Source organism: Bos grunniens, chromosome X, assembly GCF_055505025.1.
Source record: "Bos grunniens cultivar Pamir isolate PY7600 chromosome X, Bosgru_T2T1.0, whole genome shotgun sequence".
NCBI classification, from domain to species: Eukaryota; Metazoa; Chordata; class Mammalia; order Artiodactyla; family Bovidae; genus Bos; species Bos grunniens.
Genome location: NC_141194.1, coordinates 35,582,538 through 35,609,608, shown reverse-complemented (window position 1 = coordinate 35,609,608; position 27,071 = coordinate 35,582,538). Strand labels below are relative to the sequence as shown.

The window sequence follows — 27,071 nt, the reverse complement described above, 5'->3', positions numbered from 1 at the left end:
AGAAAGGCAATGCCAAAGAATGTTCAAACTACCGTACAATTGCATTCATCTCACATGCTAGTAAAGTGATGCTTAAAATTCTCCAAGTCAGGCTTCAGCAATACGTGAACCATGAACTTCCAGATGTTCCAGCTGGTTTTAGAAAAGGTGGAGGAACCAGAGATCAAATTGCCAATTCTGCTGGATCACCAAAAAGCAAGAGAGTTCCAAAAAAAACCATCTATCTTTGCTTTATTGACTATGCCAAAGCCTTTGACTGTGTGGATTACAATAAACTGGAAAATTCTGAAAGAGATGGGAATACGAGACCACCTGACCTGCCTCTTGAGAAATGTGTATGCAGGTCAGGAAGCAACAGTTAGAACTGGACATGGAACAATAGACTGGTTCCAAATAGGAAAAGGAGTACATCAAGGCTGTATATTGTCACCCTGCTTATTTAACTGATATGCAGAGTGCATCATGAGAAATGTTGGGCTGGAAGAAGCACAAGCTGGAATCAAGGTTGCCGGGAGAAATATCAATAACCTCAGATATGCAGATGACACCACTCTTATGGCAGAAAGTGAAGAAGAATTAAACAGCCTCTTGGTGAAAGTGAAAGAGGAGAGTGAAAAAGTTGTCTTAAAGCTCAACATTCAGAAAACTAAGATCATGGGATCCGGTCCCATCACTTCATGAAAAATGGATGGGGAAACAGTGTCAGGCTTTTATTTTTGGGGGGCTCCAAAATCACTGTAGATGGTGACTGTAGCCCAGAAATTAAAAGATGCTTACTCCTTGGAAGGAAAGTTATAACCAACCTAGATAGCGTATTAAAAAGCAGTGACATCACTTTGTCAACAAAGGTTCATCTAGTCAAGGCTATGGTTTTACCTGTGGTCGTGTATGGATGTGAGAGTTGGACTGTAAAGAAAGCTGAGCGCTGAAGAATTGATGCTTTTGAACTGTGGTTTTGGAGAAGACTCTTGAGAGTTCCTTGGAGTGCAAGGAGATCCAACCAGTCCATCCTAAAGGAGATCAGTCCTGGGTGTTCATTGGAAGGACTGATGTTGAAGCTGAAACTCCAATACTTGGGCCACCTGATGTGAAGAACTGACTCATTGGAAAAGACCCTGATGCTGGGAAAGATTGAGGGAAGGAGGAGAAGGGGATGACAGAGGATAAGATGGTTGGATGGCATCACCGACTCAATGGACATGGGTTTGGGTGGACTCTGGGTGTTGGTAATGGACAGGGAGGCCTGGCGTGCTGCGGTTCATGGGGTCGCAAAGAGTTGGACATGACTGAGTGACTGAACTGAACTGAACATAGATTAAAAAACTTAAGACATTGTAAAAGCAATTTTGACTACAATTAACAGCAAAAGGATAAGTGTGAAGACGTAAAATAGGATATAAAAACTACAAAATGTGGGGGAGGGGAGTATTCAAATGTAGATCTTTTAGAATGTGTTTAAACTTGCATGACTATCAGTTTAAAGCAAGTAGATATTGTCATGGGTCAACATACTTGAACTCCATGATAATGACAAATCTAAACATACAACACATTCACAAAAAACAAAAAAGAAAGGAACTCATGCACACAACAAAAGAAAATCAAGTTACGAAAAACAAAAAGAAATGTACAAGAACTACAAAACCAACTGGAAAACAAAGTTTACATGGCAGTAAGTACATGCCTATCCATAATTCCTTTAACTGTCAATGGACTAAATGCTCTGACCAAAGATACAGTGTGGCAGACTGGATTAAAAAATTAAAAGAACCTACAAGATACTGCCTACAAGACACTCACTTCAGGGCAAAAAATATACTCAGACTGAACATGAGGAGATAGAAAGATATTTCATACAAATGGAAATTACAAAAGAAAGTGGGGATAGCAATACTTATATTAGACAAAACAGACTTTAAAACAAAAACAAAGTCATAAAAAAAGACAAAAAAGTGCATTATATAATGATAAGGGGATCAATACAGTAAGAGGATATTATACTCATTAACATATATACATCCAATATAGAAGCACCTAAATACATAAAATAAACACTAACAGACATAAAGAAAGAACTTGACAATAATACAATAATAGAAGATTAACACCTCACTTATATCAGAGGGCAAATCATCCAGACAATGCATAAGGCCCAGAGGTTCTAAATGACACAATAAGCCAGATGGATTTAATTGATACCTATAGTACACTACCTCCAAAAAATTAAATAAACAACAAACAAACAAAAAAACAGAGCATACGTTCTTTTCAAGCATGCATGTAATGCTCTCCAGAACAGGCCATGCACTGGGTCACAAAACAAACCTTAGCAAGTTTAAGAGGACAGAAATGATTTCAACCATCTTTTTCTGACCACAACAGAATGAAACTAGAAATTAACCACAGAAAGAAAAACAGGAAAAGAACCAACACATGGAGAATAAACAACACGGTACTAAAAGAACAAAACAAAATGACAAGTCAATGATGAAATCAAAGAATAAACCATAGATTAGCATGAGATGCATGAAAATGAAAGCACAACCTTACAAAATCTATGGGATGCAGCAAAATCAGTCCTAAGAGGAAAGGTTATAGTGATACACGCCTTTCTCAAGAGACAAGAAAAATCTCAAACAAACAACTTAACATACCACTTAAGAGTATTAGAAAAAGAATAAACAAAACCCAAAATCAACAGAAGGAGGGAAAGAAAGATCAGACAGGAAGTAGAGATAGAAAAAAGAAAAGATCAATAAAACCAAGAGCTGGTTCTTGGGGGAAAAAAAAAAAATTTAAAAACCTCTAGTCACGGTCACAGATAAGAGGGAGGACCCAAATAAACAAAGTAAGAAATGAAAGGCAAAATACTGACACCACAAAAATACAAAAGAATCATGAGAAACTATAAACAGTTACATATTGACAAACTGGATAACCTAGAAGAAACAGTCAAGTTCCTAGAAACATATAGGCTTCCAAAACCGAGTCAAGAGGCAGCAGATAATTTAAAAAGACCAGTTACTATAAGTGACACAAAGTCTGTAATATAAAACTCCCTGCAAACCAAAGTATAGCACCAGATGGCTTCATTGGGGAATTCTACCAAACATACAAAGAAGGACTTTGTGACCATCTCAAACTATTCCAAAAATTGGAGGAGTGAACACTCCAAAAATCACTCTATGAAACCACTATCACCCTGACACCAAAAGCAGACAAGGATACTGTAGAAAAAGCAAATTACAGGCCAAAATCCTTGATATATGTACTTTCCAGGTGGCACTAGTGGTAAAGAATCTGCTTGCTAGTGCAGGAGACATGAGAGATGCAGGTTTGATCCCTGGGTCAGGAAGATCTCCTGCAGGAGGGTATGGCAACTCATTCCAGTACTCTTACCTGGAGAATCCCATAGACAGAGGAGCCTGGTGGGCTACAGTCCATAGGATTAAAAAGCCAGATGCTACTGAAGCAACTGAGCATGCATACATGCACATCCTTTGATGTATATACATCCAAGTTCAGTTCAGTTCAGTCACTCAGTCGTGTCCGACTCTTTGCGGCCCCATGGACCGCAGCACGCCAGGCCTCCCTGTCCATCATCAACTCCCAGAGTTTATTCAAACTCATGTCCATTGAGTCAGTGATGCCATCCAACTATCTCATCCTCTGTTGTCCACTTCAGCATCAGTACTTCCAATGAATATTCAGGACTGATCTCCTTTAGGATGGACTGGTTGGATCTCCTTGCACTCCAAGGGATGCTCAAGAGTCTTCTCCAACACCACAGTTCAAAAGCATCAATTCTTCGGCACTCAGCTTTCTTTTATAGTCCAACTCTCACATCCATACATGACTACTGGAAAAACCATAGCCTTGACTAGATGGACCTTTGTTGGCAAAGTAATGTCTCTGCTTTTGAATATGCTATTTAGGTTGGTCATAACTTTCCTTCCAAGGAGTAAGCATCTTTTAATTTCATGGATTCAGTCATCATCTGCAGTGATTTTGGAGCCCAAGAAATTAAAGTCTGTCACTGTTTTCATTGTTTCCCCATCTATTTGCCATGAAGTAATGGGACCGTTGGAACCAGTGTGTTCTTCCATGTCCAGTTCTAACTGTTGCTTCCTGGCCTACATCCAAAAACCTTGGTAAACGAAAGTGAACAATACATGAAAAGGATTGTACACCATGATCAAGTTGGATTCATTTCAGGGTCACAAGAATGGCTCAACACAAGTAAAATCAATGTGATATACCAACCACAGTAACAAAGGAAAAAACAAAACCACATGATCATTTCAACATATTCAGAAAAACATTTGAAAATATTCAATGTCCATTAATGATAAAAAACTCTCACCACAGTGGGTATAGAGGGAACATATCTCAACACAGTAAAAACAATTTACAACAAACCCACAGTCCACATAACACTTGATGGTGAAAAGCTGAAAGACTTCTCCCTAAATTCAGAAGGAAAACAAGGATGCGCACTCACCACACCATTTCTATTTGGTATAGGAGTTGAAGTCCTAGCTGTATCAACAAAATAGGAAAAAGTAAATTGTAAGCAAATTGGAAGGGAACAAGGAAAAAATGTCACTATTTGCAGATGACAAGGTATATAGAGAACCCTAAAGTCTCCACACAAAGCCTATTAGAATAAATCAATTCTGCAGGGTAGCAGGATACAAGATTAATATACAGAAATCTGTTGTATTTCTTTACACTAATAATAAAATACTGGAGAAAGCAAAAAAAAATCCCATTTAAAATTGCATCAAGAAATAAAATACTTAAAGAATAAACTTAACCAATGAAGTTAGAGACCTATATGTTGAAAATGATCAATATAAAACATTGATAAAGGAAACTGAAGATAAATCAAAGAACTTGAAAGATATATCATGCTTTTTGATTGGAAGAATTAATATTGTTAAAATTCTCATACAACCCAAGCAATCTATGGATTCAATGCAACCCCTATCAAAATACCCATGACATTTTTCACAGAAGTAGTAGAACAATCTTAAAATTTACATGGAACCACAAAAAGACCCAGAATTGCCAAAATAAGCCTAAGGAAAGCAACAAAAAGCTGGAGACATACTTTCCCAAACCTAAGACTACACTGCAAAACTACAGTAATCAAAACAGCATGATACTGGCACAAAAATAGACCTATAGTTCAATGGAACTTAATAGACAGCCCAGAAATAAATCCACACAGCTATGGTCAATTAATCTATGACAAAGGAGGCAAGAATATACAAGGGAGAAAAGACAGTCTCTTCAACAAGTGTTGAGAAAGACGGACAGCTACACATAAATCAATGAAATTAGAACACTCCCTGGCATGATGCACAAAAATAAGCTCAAAATGACATAAAGACTTAAATATAAGACATGACATCATAAAACCCCTAGAAGAGAACATAAGCAAAGTATTCTTTGATATAAATTGTAGCAATATTTTCTTAGATCATTCTCCCAAGGCAAGAGAAGCAAGAGCAAAAAATAACCAAATGGAACCAAATCAAACTTAAAAGCTTTTGCACAGCAAAGGAAACCATCAAAAATAAAACAAAAACACAACCTATAGAACAGGAGAAAATAGTTGCAAATGATGAGACTGATGGAAGTTTAATATCCAAAAATATATAACGGCTCATAAAACTCAATTAAAAACAAACTCAATCAAAAAATGGGCAGAAGATCTAAAAATACACTTATCCAATGAAGACAAACAGATGGACACAAGCATATGAAAAGATATTCAATATCACCAATTATTAGAGAAATGCAAATTGAAACCATAGTAAGATATCTCCTCACATAGTTCAGAAGGTCTATCACAAAAAGTTTACAAATTATAAATTCTGGAAAGGGTGTGCAGAAAAGAGAACCCTCCAACACTGTGGGTGGGAACGTCAATTGGTGCAGTCACTATGGAGAACAGGATGGAGGCGCCTTAAAAAACTAAAAAGAGACCTACCATATGATCGTACAATCCCACTCTTAAGCTTATACTGGAAAAAACAAAAACGCCAAGATAGATGCATCCTAATGTTCATAGTAGCACTATTTATAGTAGTCAAGACATGGAAACCAGTCAAGTACTGATCAACAGAAGACTGGATTAATAAGATACGGTATATGTATATTTTTGTTGTTTTTCAGTCAAGAAGTTGTGCCTACTCTTTGTGACCCCATGGACCACAGCAAGCCAGGCTTTCATAATGGAATATTACTCTGCCAAGCAGAACGAAATACCAGCATTTGCAGTAACATGGATGGACTGAGAAAATATCATACTCTGTTAAGTCAAAGATGAATACTATATGATATCACTTATATGTGCAATCTAAACAAATAATACAAATGAATCTATATACCAAACAGAAACAGACTCACAGACATAGAAAATAAACTTAGGTATCCCAAAGGGAAAGCTCTGGAAGGGACAAATGAGGATGGTATTAACAGATACAAACCACTATATACAATAGATATGCAACAAGGATGTACTGTATAACACAGGAAATTAGTAGCTTGTAATAACCTAAAATGGAATATATAATCTGAGAAAATATACTGCCAAATCTCTTCACTGTATATACATGAAACACATGTAAATCAACTATAATTCAATGTTAAAAAAGAAAAAAAAACAAAGATGGATAATGTGAATCACAATCTGGAACACTCCACAAACCCAGCTTTTGAGGTAAGGGCAGTATTCATAAGTCAATTTTAAATATCATCTAGTGCCTCAGGATTGGTTCTAACAATGTTGTAAACTGTACAACTTATGTAAAAATAAATGTTGTTTAATTCATACATACATCAAAGGTCCTTTCTGCATTTAATATTAATGGGAAGTAAACATAAAAACTGGAGAAGGCAATGGCACCCCATTCCAGTACTCTTGCCTGAAAAAATCCCTTGGGCAGAGGAGCCTGGTAGGCTGCAGTCCATGGGGTCACTAAGAGTCGGACACTACTGAGCGACTTCCCTTTCACTTTTCACTTTCATGCATTGGAGAAGGAAATGGCAACCCACTCCAGTGTTCTTGCTTGGAAAATCCCAGGGATGGGGGAGCCTGGTGGGCTGCTGTCTATGGGGTCACAGAGAGTTGGACACAACTGAAGTGACTTAGCAGCAGCAAACATAAAAATGAGAAAGAAAAAAAGAAAAAGAAAACTTATTTATTTATTTATAGTTCTATTCATTTTTTTAAGGTTTTGCTTTATATCATTTTTATAATTTTTAATTGGAGGATAATTACCTTACAATATTGTGTTTGCTCCTGCTGTACATCAACATGAATCAGCCATAGGTGTATATATATTTCCCCTCCCCTCTTGAACCTCCCTCCTACTTCCCACCCGTCTAGGTTGTCACAGAGCACTGGATTTGAGCTGCCTGTGTCATACAGCAAATTCCCACTGGCTCTCTATTTTAACATATGGTAATATATATGTTTCCACTCTACTTTCTCAGATTGTCCCACCCTCTCCTTCCGTCACTGTGTCCACAAGTCTGTTCTTTATGTCTGTGTCAGTTTTCCTGCCCTGCAAAGAGGTTCATCTGGAGAAGGCAATGGCACCGCACTCCAGTACTCTTGCCTGGAAAATCCCATGGACGGAGGAGCCTGGTAGGCTGCAGTCCATGAGGTTGCTAAGAGTCGGACACGACTGAGCGACTTACTTTTCACTTTCATGCATTGGAGAAGGAAATGGCAACCTACTCCAGTGTTCTTGCCTGGAGAATCCCAGGGACAGAGGAGCCTGGTAGGAGGCCATCTATGGGGTCGCACAGAGTTGGACACAACAGAAGTGACTTAGCAGCAGCAGTAGCAAAGAGGTTCATCAGTACCATCTTTCTAGATTCCATATATATATTACTATATGATATTTGTTAGAAAACTGATTTATATATGTTAATTGCAGCGCTGTTTACAAAAACTAAGACATGGAAGTAACCTAAAAGTCCATCAACAAATGAATGGATAAAGAAGATGTGGTACATATATATCATGGAATATTACTCAGTCATTAAAAAGAATGAAATAATACCATTCGCAGCAACATAGATGGAACATAGTATTGCAATTACCATACTATGCAAAGTCAGTCAGACACACAGAGAAATACATGATATTGCTAATTTTCAGGATCTAAAAAAGTGATACAAATGAACTCACTTACAAAACAGAAACAGACTTAAAAGACTTACAGAATAAACTTAGAGTTACCTGGGGGGAAGGATGGGGAGGAGAGATAGAATGGGAGTTTGAGATGGACATGTAGTACACACTGCTATATTTAAAACAGATAACCAACAAGGGCCTACTGTATAGCACAGGGAACTCTGCTCAATATTCTGTAATAACCTAAATGGGAAAATAACTTGAAAAATAGATATATGTATATGTATAACTGAATCACTCTGCTGCACACTGAAAGTAGCACAGCACTATTAATCAACTACTTGTTGTTGTTCAGTAAGTAAGTCACGTCTGACTCTATGACCCCGTGGACTGCAGCACGCCAGGCTTCCCTGTCTTTTACTATCTCGTGGTGGTTGGTCAAATTCATGCCCACTGAGTTGGTGATGTTACCTAACCATCTTATCCTCTGCCACCCCCTGCTCCTTTTGCCTTCAGTATGTCCCAGTATCAGTCTTTTCCAATGAGTCGGCTCTTCATATCAGCTGGCCAAAGTATTGGAGCTTAAGCATCAGTCCTTCCAATGAATGTTCAGGACTGATTTCCTTTAGGACTGACTGGTTTGATCTTCTTGTTTGTCCAAGGGGCTCTTGAGAGTCTTCTCCAACACAATTCAAAACAATCAACTCTTCAGTGCTCAGCCTTCTTTATGGTCCAACTCACACATCTGTACGTGACTACTGGAAAAACCATAGCTTTGACTATACGGACCTCTGTTGGCAAAGTGATGTCTCTGATTTTGAATATGCTATCTAGGTTTGCCATGGGCTTCCCAGATGTTGCAGTGGTAAAGAATCCGCCTACCAATGCAGGAGATGCAGGTTTGATCCATGGGTCAGGAAGATGCCCTGGAGTAGGAAATGGCAAACCACTCTAGTATCCTTGTCCAGAAAATTACACAGGCAGAGAAGCCCAGCAGGGTACAATGTATGGAGTCACAAAGAGTCGGACATGATTGAGCACACACACACTTAAAGGTCTGTCATATCTTTCAAAAAGAAAGTGTCTTTTAATTTCACGACTGCAGTCACCATTCACAGCAATTTTGGGGCCCAAGAAAATAAAACCTCTCACTGTTTCCACTTTTTCCCCTTCTATTTGGCATGAAGTTATGTGACAGGATGCCATGATCCTAGTTGTTTGAATGTTGAGTTTTAAGCCAGCTTTTTCACTCTCCTCTTTCATCCGCATCAAAAGGTTCTTGAGTTCCTCTTCACTTTCTGCCATTAAAGTGGTATCATCTGCATATCTGAGATTGTTGATATTTCTCCCAGCAATGCTGATTCCGGCTTATGACTCATCAAGGACGGCATTTTGCATGATGTACTCTGCATAGAAGTTAAATAAGCAGGGTGACAGTATATAGCCTTCTCATACTCCTTCCCGAATTTTGAACCAGTCCACTATTCCTTGTCTGGTTCTAACTGTTGCTTCTTGATCTGCATACAGGTTTCACAGGAGGCAGATAAGGTGGTCTGGTATTTCTACCTCCTGAAGAATTTTCCAGTTTGTTGTGATCCATACAGTCAAAGGCTTTAGTGTAGTCAACAACCCCTTCGTGGATTATAGGCTTGTCAAGGTGAAGGGGCTTATGTAACTCAATGAAGCTATCAGTCATGCCATGCAGGGCCACCCAATACAGATGGGTCATAGAGAGTTCTGACAAAACATGGCCCACTGCAAGAGGGAATGGCACACCACTCCAGTATTCTTGCCATGAGAACCCCATGAACAGTATTAATCAACTATATTCAAATATAAAATAAAAATTAAAAAATAAAGATTATATAGATCTTACTCTATCAGTTCTTCATAAACATTACCCAACTTAAATTCATTACAAGCTTATAGAGTTCCATTATCCTCTTTTTATAGACTAAACTTTGTGACCTTGAAAAAAATTTGTATGTCTTGGCGTTCTTGTATAAAGTTGCTAACTGCTTTATAGTTATAGAATAAAATGTCGTTATTCTTAAGAAATTTAGGCAGGAAGTCAACAATGGAGATTTTGTTTTCATGAGCCATATCAGATCAGATCAGATCAGTCGCTCAGTCGTGTCCGACTCTTTGCGACCCCATGAATCACAGTACGCCAGGCCTCCCTGCCCAACACCAACTCCCGGAGTTCACTCAGACTCACGTCCATCAAGTCAGTGATGCCATCCAGCCATCTCATCCTCTGTCGTCCCCGTCTCCTCCTGCCCCTAATCCCTCCCAGCATCAGAGTCTTTTCCAATGAGTCAACTCTTTGCATGAGGTGGCCAAAGTACTGGAGTTTCAGCTTCAGCATCATTCCTTCCAAAGAAATCCCAGGGCTGATCTCCTTCAGAATGACTGGTTGGATCTCCTTGCAGTCCAAGGGACTCTCAAGAGTCTTCTCCAACACTACAGTTCAAAAGCATCAATTCCTCAGTGCTCAGCCTTCTTCACAGTCCAACTCTCACATCCATACATGACCACAGGAAAAACCATAGCCTTGACTAGACGGACCTTTGTTGGCAAAGTAATGTCTCTGCTTTTGAATATGCTATCTAGGTTGGTCATAACTTTCCTTCCAAGGAGTAAGCATCTTTTAATTTCATGGCTGCAGTCACCATCTGCAGTGATTTTGGAGCCCATAAAAATAAAGTCTGACACTGTTTCCACTGTTTCCCCATCTATTCCCCATGAAGTGATGGCATATAGAGAGTTACAATTCAAAAGTTAAATGAAATTATCACAAATCCACAAAATCATAAAAGTTTAGCCTTTCATAAGATTCATGAATAAAGGAAAACCCATGCCACTCCTGTGGTGAAATAAATTAACTCTTCTGCCTTCATATAACAATACTGAAAGAAAACTCACGTTTTTTTGCAACTGGAATACTACCAAACCTGTTGTTAATATTCCAAAAAGAATATTTATGCTGCAGAGAAAATAAGTCTGTCGATATTGCAAATGGCTCATATTTGCAGCAATAAGATCAAAGTGTTTTTTTATCTGGGTGGAATGTGTTGATATCACCAGTGAGATTTATTTCAGGGGGAAAAGCTAGAACCTATTTTCCCCCACTGTTTTCATTCTGAGGGAAAATCAACTTACAGAGACAATCACAACAATGTTGGGCAAGTTTTATGTCTGAGAGATTCACTGGGGGAGAAAATCATACTTCTGGCTGTCGACAGATAGTGTTAAGCAGTGGACCATGATACAGAACAATAACCTTCCACGGTGCACTAAGTGTGCCGCGAAGAACTGTCACGCACTGACAATTCCCAGTGAGCCCCCGAGATGTCAATGGGATACTTATTGAGCAGCGGATTTCCTACATGGGTGTGTCTGTGTCAAAGAGTGTTGAAATGCCAACACTCTCTGCATGAGATTGTATCTGGCCTCCGTCTTATGTGATACTTGTCACAGGGAAACACGACTGGCACACTGACTGGCCTTGCAGAAGAGACACTTTCAATGATTTCTGTCATGGCAGTCTGGATTGTTTGGGGTGGTAAATGAAGGTTTTATGTTCTCAGTTGGGCCCCTCAATGGATGCTGTTATGTTCCTAATCCTCTACCCTTGGTATTCACCCCAGAGTGCAAAAGGCTGCTTACTGCAAACACTTGCTCCTGGGTGCATGAGGACTCTGTCTGGAGCTGGCCCAGCCTTCATAGTGGGCAGACCAAAATGCCCAGCAGTGTTGGTACCCTCCAGGAAGCAGCTTGCAGGAGTGATGGGCAAGCCAGAGGTCTAAGCTCCGACTGTTTGCAACACTGAGTATCTTAACAATATAGCATTCATGGCTTCCTCTCTTGTCTCATTTCACTATCCCTTAAAGAGTTTCCAAGGAACACTTTTCAAATAAAAAATTTGTCTCAGGTTCTGCTTTGAGGAAACCTCATGAAAATAGTCTTGCACTGGGAAATTTTTAAAGCCTGCTAGATGGGAAGATACTTTAGGACATTAGGCCAGAGTAAATCATAATAGTATCTAACCATTGGACATGAATCTGAGCAAACTCTGGAAGACAGTGAAAGACTGGAAAGCCTGGTGTGCTACAGTTCATGGAGTCACAAAGAACTGGACACAACTTAGTGACTGAAGAACAAAATCATAATAATTTTTTTGAGTAAATGTGAATTTTGTCACTTAAGAATAAAAGATCTCACATGATGTATTGCAGATTAAAAGATATTTGAAAGGAAGACATTCCATCTGCTTTGGCCTACTGGCAGTGTGAACTTCACATCATATTAGATGTAATATATATTTCTATAGTTGAACCTAGGTATTTTAAGTGTCATTTGTAGGAGCAATTTCCCCCCCATTTTCTCGGCCTTTGCCTCTGCATTCCCTGAGTCATGTCTTCACCTGATTCATCAATATAGACTCAGATAAGCAAGATATTTACAAATCAACATTTCTTAAATCTTGAGATAACTTTTGGGTTTCCCTTGACAAGTTGGGAGTAGCATACTCAAGAAAAAAGAATAAATGAGCTAAGAGGAAAGGAATGAATACAGATATGTGTTACAGAGGGCAGCATACCCAATGTTTGAATTCCTCAGGCCTTGCTGTCATTTCTCTTCCACTCCACTCAATATCATTGCCATTGGTGAGTCTCAAGTCTTGTAAATTTGGATTGGTGCTTATTTCACAATGATGCCTTTATAACCCTGAGAAAAATGTCTTCAGTACTTCTTGGTGGCCAGGCAGTTCCAGGTAAAATTGTGAAACAAGAAGTACGTGCTGGAGTTCATGACCTCTCTTCGACAATTCATGATCCTTTCATTCAACTACAGTCTGTCCTACTTTACCCTTACTTAGACCCAGTGTCAGGAGGTAGCCTGACTTCAATTATTAATAAATCAGTTGCATAAGCTCTCCTGAGAGTATCTGAATTCTCCTTAATCATTTAATAGAAAGTTTTATATCTCATTCATGATATTTTGGACATAAGGAAGTGACTAATGGATATAGGAATGGAGAATCTTAGAAAGGATGAACTCATAATTGCTGCTTTACCAATCATTCCTATAATTTCCCACAGCAATTTCTCCATAGAATTTATCTTTTTCATAAACCTTAAGTAAAGCCATTCAACCTGCAATTTTAGTTCAAACAATTGCTATTATCTGACTACATGAACCACTGGGAATGCAGGGATAACAATTTCTTTAATTTTTTCCATCTGTTTCTTCATTGTCTTTTAAAACTCATTTTTATTTGAGGGTCCAAATGTTGCTTTTCTGAACAGTAAAAAGCATCACAAGTGTAAAGGCATCCTTGCCCCTTGGGGAGAAGACAGAATGGGACCAGTAGGTTTTAAGAGAAAGCATGTGGGAAAACCTGGTAACACATGCCTACCTCACACCATTCTACTGAAAATAGAGAAAGCTGCATTGACTCCGTTTCTACCTTATGAGGCCTGATGCTAACTTAATTTCAACTCAATTGAAAATAAAAATTTAAAGGCTGAAGTAGAAGGTAGAAATAAGAAAGATTTTTTTTTTTAATTCTGTAGCTTGTATGGTTGTTACTTGAAATTCTTTCTTACATACGAGATTATGAGAACACACTATTTTTCAAATAATGCTAATCATGGGAGTATTATTTACTGCACCTAGCTGCTGTCTTAATAAAAGCTCTTAAAAATGAGAAATAGTGTGTCCAGGATTTATTCCTGTTGGAAAAAAATAGATGTAAATCATATTTTTTAAAAGAGTGTTCCTTTCTGTTTCTGTGAAAAATGCCATTGGGATTTTGACAAGGATTGCATTGACTCTAGTTCATTTTTCAAAGTATGGTCATTTTAACAACATTAATTCTTCTAATCCAAGAACATAGACTATCTTTCCATTTGTTTGTGCTTTTCATTTTTTTTATCAGTGTCTTATAGTTTATAGCATACAGATCTTAAACAACAACTAGGTTAAATTTATTCCTAAATATTTTATTATATTTGATGTTCTTATAAATGGAATTGCTTCCTTAATTTCCCTTTCAGATAGTTTGTTGTTAGAGTATAGAAATACAACTGATTTTTGTTTTCAATCTTTTAAAAACATTTTTGGCCATTCCATGGGCTTCCCTGGTGGCTCAAATGGTAAAGAATCTGCCTGCAATACAGGAGACCTGGGTTCTACTCCTTGGTTATGAAGATCCCCTGGAGAAGGAAATGGTTACCCACTCCAGTATTCTTATCTGGAAAATTCCATGGGCAGAGGAGCCTGGTGGGTTACAGTCCATGGGGTTGCAAAGAGTCAGACACAACTAAGCGAATAATCCTTTCTCCTTTCACCTATGGGGAGTATGGCATCTTAGTTCCCTGACCAGGGATCTAACCTGCGCCCCCTGCATTGGAAGTGTGGAGTCTTAACCACTGCACCACCAGGGAAATCCCTGCAACTGATTTTTGTATGTATGTTGATTTGGTACGCTTTAAGTTTACTCAATTTCTTATCAGTTCTAATAATATTTTTGGTGGAGTCTTTAGGGTTTGTTGTATGTAATAGATTATATCATCTGCCAGAGACAATTTTACTTCATTTTTTATTTGACTGACATTTATTTTATTTGCTTGACTAATTGCTCTGGCTAGGACTTCTGGTACTATGTTGAACAGAAGTGAGAATGGGCATTCTTGTCTTGTTCCTGACCTTAGAGAAAAAGCTTTTATTTTTTTTATTCTTGAGAATGTTGTTATCTGAGAACTTGTTACATGTGGCCTTTATTTTGTTTAGGTACATTCCTTCTAGATCTAACTTGTTGAATGTTTTTAATCATGAAAGAATGTTGTGTTTTGCCAAATCCCTTTTTTGCATCTATTGTGGTGATACAATTTTATCCTGTATTCTGTTACTGTAGTGTATCACATTTATTGATTTTCATTTGTTGAAACAACCTTATATCTTAGTGATAAATCCCACTTGATCACGGTGTATGATCCTCTTAACATATTGTTGAATTATATTTGCCAGTGTATTCTGTTGAGGATTTTGACATCTATGTTTGTCAGGGATTTTGGTCTATAATTTTCTTTTCTTGTAGTGTCTTTGTCTGGTTTTGGTATCAAGGAAATGCTGGCCTTTTAAAATGAGGTTTGAAGAGTTCTTTTTTTTCAGATTCTTGGACAAGTTTTAGAAGACTGTTCCTATTTCTTCAAATGTTTGGCATAATTCACCTGTGAAATGAATTTTGAATTTCACATTTTGAATTAGTAATCAGAAATCTTCCAACAAAGCGATCTCCTTATTAGTTATCAGACTACTCCAATTATCTCTTTCTTCAAGATCCACTGTTAGTAGGTTGTATGTTTCCAGGAATTTCTTCTAGGTTATGTAATTTGTTAGTGTAAAATTGTCCATAGTGCTCTTATGATTCTTTGTACTTTACAGGTACAAAGAATCTCCTATGACTGTGATTTAAAAAGGCTCAGTCAAGGTTCTCAGTAAAGGTTCATCAATTTTATTTACCCTTTTCAAAAAACAGCCATTAGTTGCATTGATCTTTTCTATTATCTTTCTATTCTTTGTTTCTGCTCTAATTTTTTTTTCTTTCTTTCTAATAAATTATAGCATTTTTTTTTCTTCTAGTTCTTTGGGTTGTAGATTTAGGTTATTTGAAATCTTTATTTTTTCTTCATATAGGCATTTATCACTATAAACTTCCCTCAAGAACTGCTTTTGCAACATCCCTTAAGTTTTGGTATGCTGTTATTTTCATTTTTGTTTTTCCTCAAGGTATTTTTTTTAATTTCCCTTTTAATTTCTTCTTTGATCCATTGGTCATTCAGGTGTATATTATTTAATTTCCACATATCTGCAGAATTTTCCAGTTTTCCTCCTATTATTGACATCTAGTTTAGTATACTGTGGTTGGAAAAGATAAGTGGTATTATTTTCAAGCTTCTTAAATTTGTGAAGACACCACCTTTATGGCAGAAAGTGAAGAGGAACTCAAAAGCCTCTTGATGAAAGTGAAAGTAGAGAGTGAAAAAGTTGGCTTAAAGCTCAACATTCAGAAAACGAATATCATGGCATCTGGTCCCATCACTTCATGGGAAATAGATGGGGAAACAGTGTCAGACTTTATTTTTATGGGCTCCAAAATCACTACAGATGGTGACTGCAGCCATGAAATTAAAAGACGCTTACTCCTTGGAAGGAAAGTTATGACCAACCTAGATAGCATATTGAAAAGCAGAGACATTACTTTGCCAACAAAGGTCCATCTAGTCAAGGCTATGGTTTTTCCTGTGGTCATGTATGGATGTGAGAGTTGGACCGTGAAGAAGGCTGAGTACCGAAGAATTGATGCTTTTGAACTGTGGTGTTGGAGAAGACTCTTGGGAGTCCCTTGGACTGCAAGGAGATCCAACCAGTCCATTCTGAAGGAGATCGGCCCTGGGATTTCTTTGGAAGGAATGATGCTAAAGCTGAAACTCCAGTACTTTGGCCACCTCATGGGAAGAGTTGACTCATTGGAAAGGACTCTGATGCTGGGAGGGATTGGGGGCAGGAGGAGACGGGGATGACAGAGGATGAGATGGCTGGATGGCATCGCTGACTCGATAGACGTGGGTCTGGGTAAACTCCGGGAATTGGTGATGGACAGGGAGGCCTGGCGTGCTGTGATTCATGGGGTCACAAAGAGTCGGACACGACTGAGCGACTGAACTGAATTGAACTGAAAGTATGTTGTATCCTGGAGAATATTCTATGTGTGTTTAATAAGACTGGGTATTCTGTTGCTATTGAGTGGAATGTTCTCTAATATTTGGCTCCTGGAGGCTGTTTATATTTCCCTCCACAACAAATCTTCAGTTTTAAAGAAAACCTGTTGTGTGTTAATAACCATTTCTCCATAATGCGATCAAAGTAATTTTCAGACCCCTGTGAAAAAAAGGTGAAAAGACAACCCCTCAGAATGGGAGAAAATAATAGCAAATGAAACAACTGATAAAGGATTAGTCTCCAAAATATACAAGCAGCTCATACAGCTTAATACCAGAAAAATGAACAACCCAATCAAAGAGTGGGTATAAGACCTAAACAGACATTTCTCCAAAGAAGACACATATACGGCTAATAAACACGTGAAAAGATGCTTGACATTGCTCATTATGAGAGAAATGCAAAGCAAAACTACAATGAGATATCACTTCACACCAGTCAGAATGGCCATCATCAAAAAATTTACAAACAGTAAATGCTCAAGAAGGTGTGGAGAAAAGGGAACACTCTTGCACTGTTGGTGGAAATGTAAATTGATACAGCCACTGTGGAGAACATTATGGAGATTCCTTAAAACACTAGGCATAAAACTCCCAAATGCCCCAATAATCTCACTATTGGTCGTATACCCTGAGGAAACCGTAATTGAAACAGCAGCAGTATTTACAATAGATAGTACCTGGAAGCAATCTAGATGTTCATCGATAGATGAATGGATAAAGAAGTTGTGGAATATTACTCAGCCATAAAAAGGAAGGCATTTAAGTCAGTTCTGATAAGGTGGATGAACCTAGAGCCTATTATACAGAGGGAAGTAAGTAAAAAAGAGAAAAACAAATATCGTATGTTAACACATATATATGGAATCTAGAAAGATGGTGCTGATGAACCTATTTGTAGGGCAGCAGTGGAGATGCAGACATAGAGAACCAACTTGTGGACACAGTGGGGGAGGAGCAGGAGGGATGGATTGGAAGAGTAATACTGAAACATATACATTACAATATGTAAAACAGATAGCCAGTGGGAATTTGGTGTATGACACAGGGAACCCAAAGCCAGTGCTCTGTGACAACCTAAAGGGATGGGATGGGGTGGGAGGTGGGAGGGAGGTTTAAGAGGAAGGGGTCATGCATATACCTATGGCTGATTCATGTTGATATATGGCTGAAACCAACGCAATATTGTAAAGCAATTATCCTTCAATTAAAAAAATAATAAAAAAATAAAGCTAAAAACCAAAAAACCCTGCAATGGTAACTTCAGCAAGTGCCCTAGTAACACATAGACTCTGATTTAGTGGTTCCAGGGGGAGGCTAAGATTCTGGGTTTCTAAGAAGCTCCTAGGTCATGCTGGACCATGTCCCATACTTTGAGCAGCAACCATCTAGCCATGCTGAAGGGACACCTGTTTTGCCCGAAGCCCTAGTAAGACTCAGCTACCTTCACTTTTATTCCACTTAATTTTCTGTTTTAGCTTGGCATGAGCATGGCATGAGCAAGAGCGATCCACTTGGGGATAAAATTGTGAAGCATAACTGTAGTTTTAGATACTCTGAGGCAGACTCAAGTATAATCCTTTTTTGCGAACTTTGCACAAAATTTGGGCTTTCTTCCTGCAGTCTGAATTGCCACATTTAGTTTTCTGCATTTAGCTTACTTTGGATTAGTCAACACCAACACACTCTGCCTCCTTCCTTTCGTGTTCCCTCCCAGACCTGCAGAAACTCTAATATGTGCATGCAGCACTGCACCTATACATTCTTTTGAAAATCCCACAGAGTACACTCACAAGAAGTAAGTTGTGACATGTGTTTGAGGCCTGTTATCTCCTATCTCTCACTATTGTCTAATTTCTCTGGACATCCAAACGGGATGCCCAGGTTTTTCTGATCGCTGTAGTCCTAAAGATATTCCACTGGAGAAGTTGGTTAATTGCTTCTACAAACGATCCTTCACTCTGACCCGAGTCTTTCTCCAGCTCACTGCAGTTGGCAGTAATTTGCAATGGTGACCATGGCAGTGTTTTGATCAGCTGTGGCAAAGAGGACAAAAAAAAAAAGAGACAGAGAGAGAGAGAGATAATAGCTTTCTGCTATAGAAACAGCTCTACAATTTTCCCCACCCACACAAGAAGAGAAGCCATTTCCTTAAAATCGAGCTCATTTGCCTTATAAAGCTTTCTCATTAGACGCTAAGCTGGTAGCTAACAGATTCTGTGCCTCTAATATGGTGTGTTTCCTTAAGGGACTGGCAGTACATACGATTTTAGGAAGAGATGAGGAAGGAGAAGAGAAGAGAGGGATGTTGTTTACAAAGGCGCCTAACTACAAAGGCCATAATTAAGCAATGCTATCTGACGGGCCTCCTCTGTGCAATGTGCAAGGGGTGCCGTGAGCAACGGTGCTTTGAGGTGACATAATCAGCAGGACATACACTGCCCATAGCACTCAATTGTTATTAGAAAATGGCATTCTTAATAAACTTGTGTTTAAATGCCAGAGCCTTTTCATTTCCTGGGCATTATTAGTGTGTGCCTGACAATTACTGACAGTTAGTCAGAACACTGTTTGTGTTCTTTGCTCCCTGGGCATTTCCTAATTATGAATAATAATCCCATTAATCATGCACTTGAAATAAGCAAATTCTCCCGCAGAACATCATAATCAGTTGTATCAAAGAGCCTTCCAGTAAGCCCCATGTGGCTCAGTTTCAGCTTCCCTGTTTGCAGCTCTCTCTGGGTCCTTTCAGGAAGTCAGGACTCAAGGGCTGTCTCCTAGTGTAGAAAGGCATCCATCATAGACACCTTTGCAGATGAAACCACATCCTCTGAAACTACTGGTTCTCAGTCACTTATTTAGGTTTAATGACAGCCTCATGACTCATCAGATTTACCCTGCAGATGACCACCAGGGTTTGCTGTAGGCTAACGGTGACAATTTGCTCCTTTTTCCAAAGCCTGTAAAGGACAGGTCCTTTCTTGGCAGCTACTAAGGATTCCTGGCATTTACATTGCATCCCAGCTATCACTTGGCCCTCCCTGTTTTATTTAGATGTCCTGATCTTGTCTATAAGCATCTCACAGTCGTAAAATTATCCTCGGTCTGCTGACAAAGTGAAAGCTGTCATTAAATTTACTCCGAGGAGCCTCCCAAGCTTCAAATTTCAGTAAACAATTCTTTTCTCTAACCTCCCTCCTTTCCATTCTTCCCTCCCTAAATTTGTGTTCACAGTTTTGAGTGTCTGACTCCCTCAATCTGTAGCATGTCTTGCTCCCAGCCATTTCTATGTGGTGCTGAAAATAACATTACCTTTCTGGTGATGTCACTGGAGTGGCAGGTCCAGAAAATACCACTTCAATTTTTTGTACTAATACATTTCTTCTCCTCAGTATTTATTACCCAGTGCTATTGGCAGTTTTATTCCCTCTTTCATAAATAAGAAAACAGAAAAAGCGAATTGATTTAAAAATCAGAGTCAGAAGCACCAGCAGCAGCAAGTGACACAGAGGTGGTTTGCACTCACAATGAAGTGTAAGGGAAGGGAAGAAGACAAAGCATTCTCAAAGTGATCATTCTATTAAATACAACATTTACCATGACCCTGCAGGTACCCTGCCAGGCTCTGTAATTTTTTTGTGTGGGGTGAGAAGGGAATGGGAACATATGAAGATGAAAAAGATACTGTTTTGTTAGGGAATTCACCCTTTATTTGCTCAAATAGAAGCTGAAATTAAACAGAAGTGACTCAAGTCACACAAAGCCTCCAGTTGCATGTTTACCAGATTTACTCTTAACATTTGCACATGCTGGGTGTCCAAATGGTACCTGACTGTATAGAAGTGACTGATGAATATTTAATAAGGACTCACAAAGAACTTATAACACTTCTGAAATTAATACAAAAGCTGGGGATGCAGAAATTTAACGTGGTGATGAGGTGTGGGAGCCAGGGATATGCACCCCTTAGATCTCCTTTCAACAAAGAACTTGCTATTCAGGTACAAGGGACACACTTGACTGACAGCATCCAGTGGCAAATTAAGGTGTTAGGGAACAGGAATAGTGCCCTCATATACCATGTTGTACATAATATATAGAGATGATTTCCTCTCTTTCTGTTCTCCATCACATAAGAACACAGTGAGGAAGAGGGCCCTCAACACACAACAGATCTGCCAGAACCTTGATCTTAGACTTCAACAGTCTCCAGAGTTGTGAGAAATTAATATCCGTTGTTTAAGCCACTCAGTCTGCGTTATATTTTTTCATAGCAGCCTGAACTGACTATGACATCTTTCCAGCTGATGCCATGCTCTTCCTGAGCAGCCCCCAGTCAAGGGCTGTACAGAGTGGGATTACTAAAGCCTGGTCATTCCCTCCCATTACAAGGGTCTTCTAACAAGTCCAGCTCGCCACTGGGTTGGCTGAGATACTGTCAGATCTCTATGGTGGACTAAGACTCTCTCTATGCAATCCTGCTCCCTCTCTTTTAAGTAGATCTCCTCAGCATTATTCCACAATTGTCTTTTTGTGCTCACAGATGTCTCTCTCCATGTCTGCTTCCCAAAGGACCCCAATGATCCACTGTATCTGCCTAAATCTGTAACTAATTTAAAGAAAAACATAAAGGACTTAAAAATCAAAGCCAGGGATTCTATTAATAAAATGTCTACAAAATTATCTACCCCTAAATAAATTATCTTCCCTAGGAAAAGAAGGCGTGTTTCTCCGGGCAAACCACCAAGGCCACATAATGTATTTTGGAGGAGTCTCAATTGGCAACTGTGTAACAACAGGGAGGTTTGGTAGAGACTGTTCCAAGGGCAGGGAGTGCATTGTCACTGGAGTCACTATTACAAAAGTTATAAAATGTAAAAGTTTGTTGTTTTTATCATCAGCATATGCCAGGAATTTTTTTTTTTTTAACAATATAAGTGATAAAATAGTTTTCCCTGTCATGGTGGAAGGCATCCATGCCTCCCACCACACACCATGGTATATCACTGTGAACTCTTTAAAAAGTGAAATAGTCTTTCTTTTAATTACCTTCAACTTTGAAATCTCGAATTCTCCCTCTTTCAGTCTCTTATTGTAAAACAGGCAAATGCCATGCTCTTCCTGAGCAGCCCCCAGTCAAGGGCTGTACAGAGTGGGATTACTAAAGCCTGATCATTCCCTCCCATTACAAGGGTCTTCTAACAAGTCCAGCTCGCCACTGGGTTGGCTGAGATGCTGTTCAGTTCAGTCGCTCAGTCATGTCTGACTCTTTGCAACCCTATGGACTGCAGCACGCCAGGCTTCCCTGTCCATCACCAACTCACTGAGCCTGCTCAAACTCATGTCCATCGAATCGGTGATGCCATCCAACCATCTCATCCTCTGTTGTTCCCTTTTCCTCTTGTTTTCAATCTTGCCCAGCATCAGGGTCTTTTCAAATGAGTCACTTGTTCGTATTAGGTGGCCAAAGTATTGGAGTTTCAGCTTCAACATCAGTCCTTCCAACGAACAACATTCAGGACTGATTTCCTTTAGAATTGTCTGGTTTGCTCTCCTTGCAGTCCAAGGATTCTCAAGAGTCTTCTCCAACACCACACTTTAAAGCATCAATTCTTTGGAGCTCAATTTTCTTTGTAGTCTAACTCTTACACCCATACATGACTACTGGAAAAACCATAGCTTTGACTAGACAGGCTTTTGTTGGCAAAGTGATGTCTCTGCTTTTTAATATTCTATCTAGGTTGGTCATAACTTTCCTTCCAAGGAGTAAGCATCTTTTAATTTCATGGCTGCAGTCACCATCTGCAGTGATTTTGGAACCCCCAAAAATAAAGTCTGACACTGTTTCCCCATCTATTTCCCATGAAGTGATGGGACCAGATGCCATGATCTTCGTTTTCTGAATGTTGAGCTTTAAGCCAACGTTTTCACTCTCCTCTTTCACCTTCAAGAGGCTCTTTAGTTCTTCACTTTCTGCCATAAGGGTGGTGTCATCTGCATATCTGAGGTTTTTGATATTTCTCTCGGCAATCTTGATTCCAGCTTGTGCTTCTTCCAGCCCAGGGTTTCTCATGATGTTCTCTGCATATAAGTTAAATAAGCAGGGTGACAATATACAGCCTTGACGTACTCCTTTTCCTATGTGGAACCAGTCTGTTGTTCCATGTCCAGTTCTAACTGTTGCTTCCTGACCTGTATACAGATTTCTCAAGAGGCAGGTCAGGTGGTCTGGTATTCCCATCTCTTTCAGAATTTTCCACAGTTTATCTTGTCTTAAGGAATGCCAATTACAGGTAACTATAAAAGTAGCAGTGAATAAACCAATGTTTGTTATTCCTTTGTTATGAGCCTAGCCCATGCCATGATTCTGGAACATTGATAGGAAATGGAAGACATGGTTCCTGACCTCATGAAACACAAAGCAACTAGGAAAAATGAAACTAAGGAAGACAGGGCTGTGACTTGGCACACAAGCTAGAGAAGTTTTCTTAGAAAACATATTAGCAAGAAAACTGTAAGACACTGATGAAAGAAACTGAAGAGTACACAAGCAGAAAGATATACCATGTTCTTGAATTGGAAGAATCAATATTGTCAAAATGACTATACTACCCAAGGCAATCTACAGATTTAATGCAATCCCTATCAAATTACTAATGCCATTTTTCACAGAACTAGGACAAAACAATTTTAAAATGTGTATGGAGACACAAAAGACCCCAAGTAGCCAAAGCAATCTTGAAAATAAAACTCAAGCTGGAGGAATCAGGTCCCCTGATTTCAGACTATACTACAAAGCTACAATCATCAAAACAGTATGGTACTGGCACAAAGACAGAAATAAAGATAAGTGGAACACAACAGAAAGTCCAGAGATAAACTCATGCACCTATGGTCAACTAATCTACAACAAAGGAGGCAAGACTATATGATGGAAAAGACACATTTTCCTCAAAAAATGATGCTGGAAAAACTGGACAGTTAAATGCAAAAAAATAAAATTAGAACATTCTCTAACATCATACTCACATAAAACTCAAAATGGACTAAATACCTAAGTGTAAGGCTGGATGCTAAAAAACTCTTACAGGAAAGGATAAGCAGAGCACTTTGATATAAATCATAGCAATATCTCAATCTTTCCTAGAGAAATGTAAATAAAAACAAAAATAATCAAATGGGACCCATTTAAACTCAAAAGCTTTTGCACAGCAAAGGAAACCATAAATAAGACAAAAAGACAACCTATAGAATGGGAGAAAGTATTTGCAAATGATGGGACCTACAAGGCATTAATCTCCAAAATTTACAAGCTGCTTACACAACTCACGGAGAAGGCAATGGCAACTCACACATGTGTTCTTGCCTGGAGAATCCCAGGGACGGTGGAGCCTAGTGGGCTGCCGTCTATGGGGTTGCACAGAGTCACATGACTGAAGCGACTTAGCAGCAGCAGCACACAACTCAATAACAACCACCATCCAATCAAAAAATGGGGTGAGGGATCTAAATAAACACTTCTCCAAAGAAAACACACAGATGGCCAACATGCACATGAAAAGGTGCTCAACATGGCTAATTATTCAGTTCAGTTCAGTCGCTCAGTCGTGTCCGACTCTTTGTGACCCCATGAATCGCAGCACACCAGGCCTCCCTCTCCATCACCAGCTCCTGGAGTTCACCCAAACTCATGCTCATTGAGTCGGTGATGCCATCCAGCCATCTCATCCTCTGTCGTCCCCTTCTCCTCCTGCGATAAATGTAATTGAAAACTATAGTGAGATATCACCTCACACCAGTCAGAATGGCAATCAACCAAAAGTCCACAAACAATAAATGCTGGAGAGGGTGTGGAGAAAAGGGAACCCTCCTCTACTATTGGTGGGAATGTAAGTTGGTACAGCCACTATGGAGAACACTATGGAGGTTCCTTAAAAAACTACACATAGAGCTACCATATGATCCAGCAATCCCACTCCTGGGCATATATCTGGAGGAAAACATGGTTCAAAAGGATAGATGTACTCCAATATTCATTGCAGCACTATTTATAATAGCCAAGACAAGGGAGCAACCTAAATATCAAACAGATGGATGGATAAAGAATATGTGCATACAACAGATGGATATATGTTATGTGTATGTATATATATTTATATATCTATATATCTATACACGCACACACAATGTAATACTCCTCAGCCATTAAAAAGAATGAAATAATGCCATTTGTAGCAACATGGATGGACCTGGAGATGATCATACTAAGTGAAATAAGTCAGACAGAGAAAGATAAACACCATATGATATCACTCATATGCAGACTCTAAAGAAGGATTGCTACAAATGAACTTATTTATAATATAGAAATAGACTCAGACTTAGAGAATGAACTTATGGTTAACCAGGGAGAAGGGTGGGGGTGGGTGGATTCAGAGTTTGGGATGGACATACACACACTGCTATATTTAAAACAGATAACCAACAAGGTCCTACTGTATAGCACAGAGAACTCTGCTCATTATTCTGTAATAACCTAAATGGGAAAAGAATTTGAAGAATAATATATATATGTATAACTCAATCACTCAGCTGTACACCTGAAACTAACACAACATTGTTAATCAACTATACTGCAATACAAAAAAAAAATTAAAAACAAGCAAGAGATCAAAATGCAAATATACTTCCAGCCACATTCTCTTACAACTACTGCAATTAAATGTGACATAAATGGTCTTCCACAGCGGGTAAAAAAACAACCATTTACAGCTGAGGACCCCCATGTCACAAACACCACATACCCATTAATATATGATACAATCTGGTGAGGTGGTAGAATGTTGAAATTAAGCCCACAGTATTCAGAGCTCCACCCCCCATCTTATTAGCTCTGTGATATTCATAAAGTTAATAAAGCTCTCTGTGCCTGTGTAAAATGGGGGTAGAATTGTCCTTATTAGGTTCTTGTAAGCATCACATAAGTAAATACAAACAAAGAACTTGGCTTGGCACCTAATTATGACAATATCAATGTTTGTCCTCCTTATTACTGAGTATCTCATTCTCCTGAAGTTGTAAAAGCACTAATGTAGGATTTGTGTTAAACAACTAAAACAAAACAAAAAAATCACTCCTTGGTAGGAGTTATACACACAGCACACATACACAGGCATGCACACACTAGGTTCACACATTGGCATTGGTCTCCTGACTTCAGGGAGCATCTTTATGTTACTCTGAATTCTCAGTCAGGTGTTTTACATGTGTCTGTTTCATTAGGATTGGTTTCTGGAGATCTACCTTTTTCTTTTTTTTTAATTAAATTTTAGTTGCACTGGCTCTTCATTGTTTCACACCAGCTTTATAGCTGCAGCGAGCCGGGGCTACTCTCTAGCTGCGTGTGCAGGGCTTCTCATTGTGGCGGTTTCTCTTGTTGTGGAGCATGGGCTCTAGGGCATGTGGATGCAGTAGTTGTGGCACATGGGCTTAGTTGCTCTATGGCATGTGGGATCCTCCCAGACCAGGGATCAAATCTGTGCCACCTGCATTGGCAGGTGGACTCTTTCATCCACTGTACCACCAGGGAAGTCCTAACTTTTACTTTTATTTGTAATGTATTTCCCTGTTTCTTTGCCTTCACTGTGCTGAGTTCTGCACATTAGACAAGAGTCACCTCTCCCAGTCTTCACAGATGGGTCTTGTGCAGGAGAAGACACTCAATCCTCTCAGCCAGAGATGTGGGCTATTTCTCAAACCTTTGTGCTACGCCAAAGCAGTGTCTTCTTAGCAGCCGCTGGCCTCTCGAGTCTGAGAGGTCCCATTAGTGCTCTAGGACAGGCAAAACTGAAATTGGTCCCTTGAACAGCAGCAGCGAACGCTAGGGTTCTGGCAGTGCAGTCCAACTCCTTTGATCCTCAGGGGAAAAGCCTGGATCTGGAGTTTGTCACTGTTTGCTCTGCCCTGCACTGGGCAAGGAGTGTGTACCCCCAAGGTCCTTCTAACTGCTGCTTTGCTCCCAGTGGCCTCCAGGGCCTGGCATCTGTCAGGCCTTCTTGTTCTCAGGGACAGGCAAGCTAGAAGTTGGTTTCTGGGGTAGCAGAAAGAAATGTTTGGGTGCTAAATGT

At 39.2% G+C, this 27,071-nt stretch overlaps 1 long non-coding RNA gene across 36 annotated transcripts in view; it reads right to left on the bottom strand.

Moving 5' to 3' along the window:
• The window catches only part of LOC147340119 (uncharacterized), a 571,221-nt gene that overhangs the window by 514,135 nt on the left and 30,015 nt on the right, over nt 1-27,071 (bottom strand). The window contains exon 3 of one of the 36 annotated variants that reach the window (XR_015158959.1): nt 23,561-24,694. The exons of the other annotated variants lie outside the window; for them this stretch is intronic. This is a non-coding gene — a long non-coding RNA (uncharacterized LOC147340119). Of the gene's footprint in view, nt 1-23,560; nt 24,695-27,071 lie in introns of those variants that run through there. 36 annotated transcript variants of the gene reach the window in all.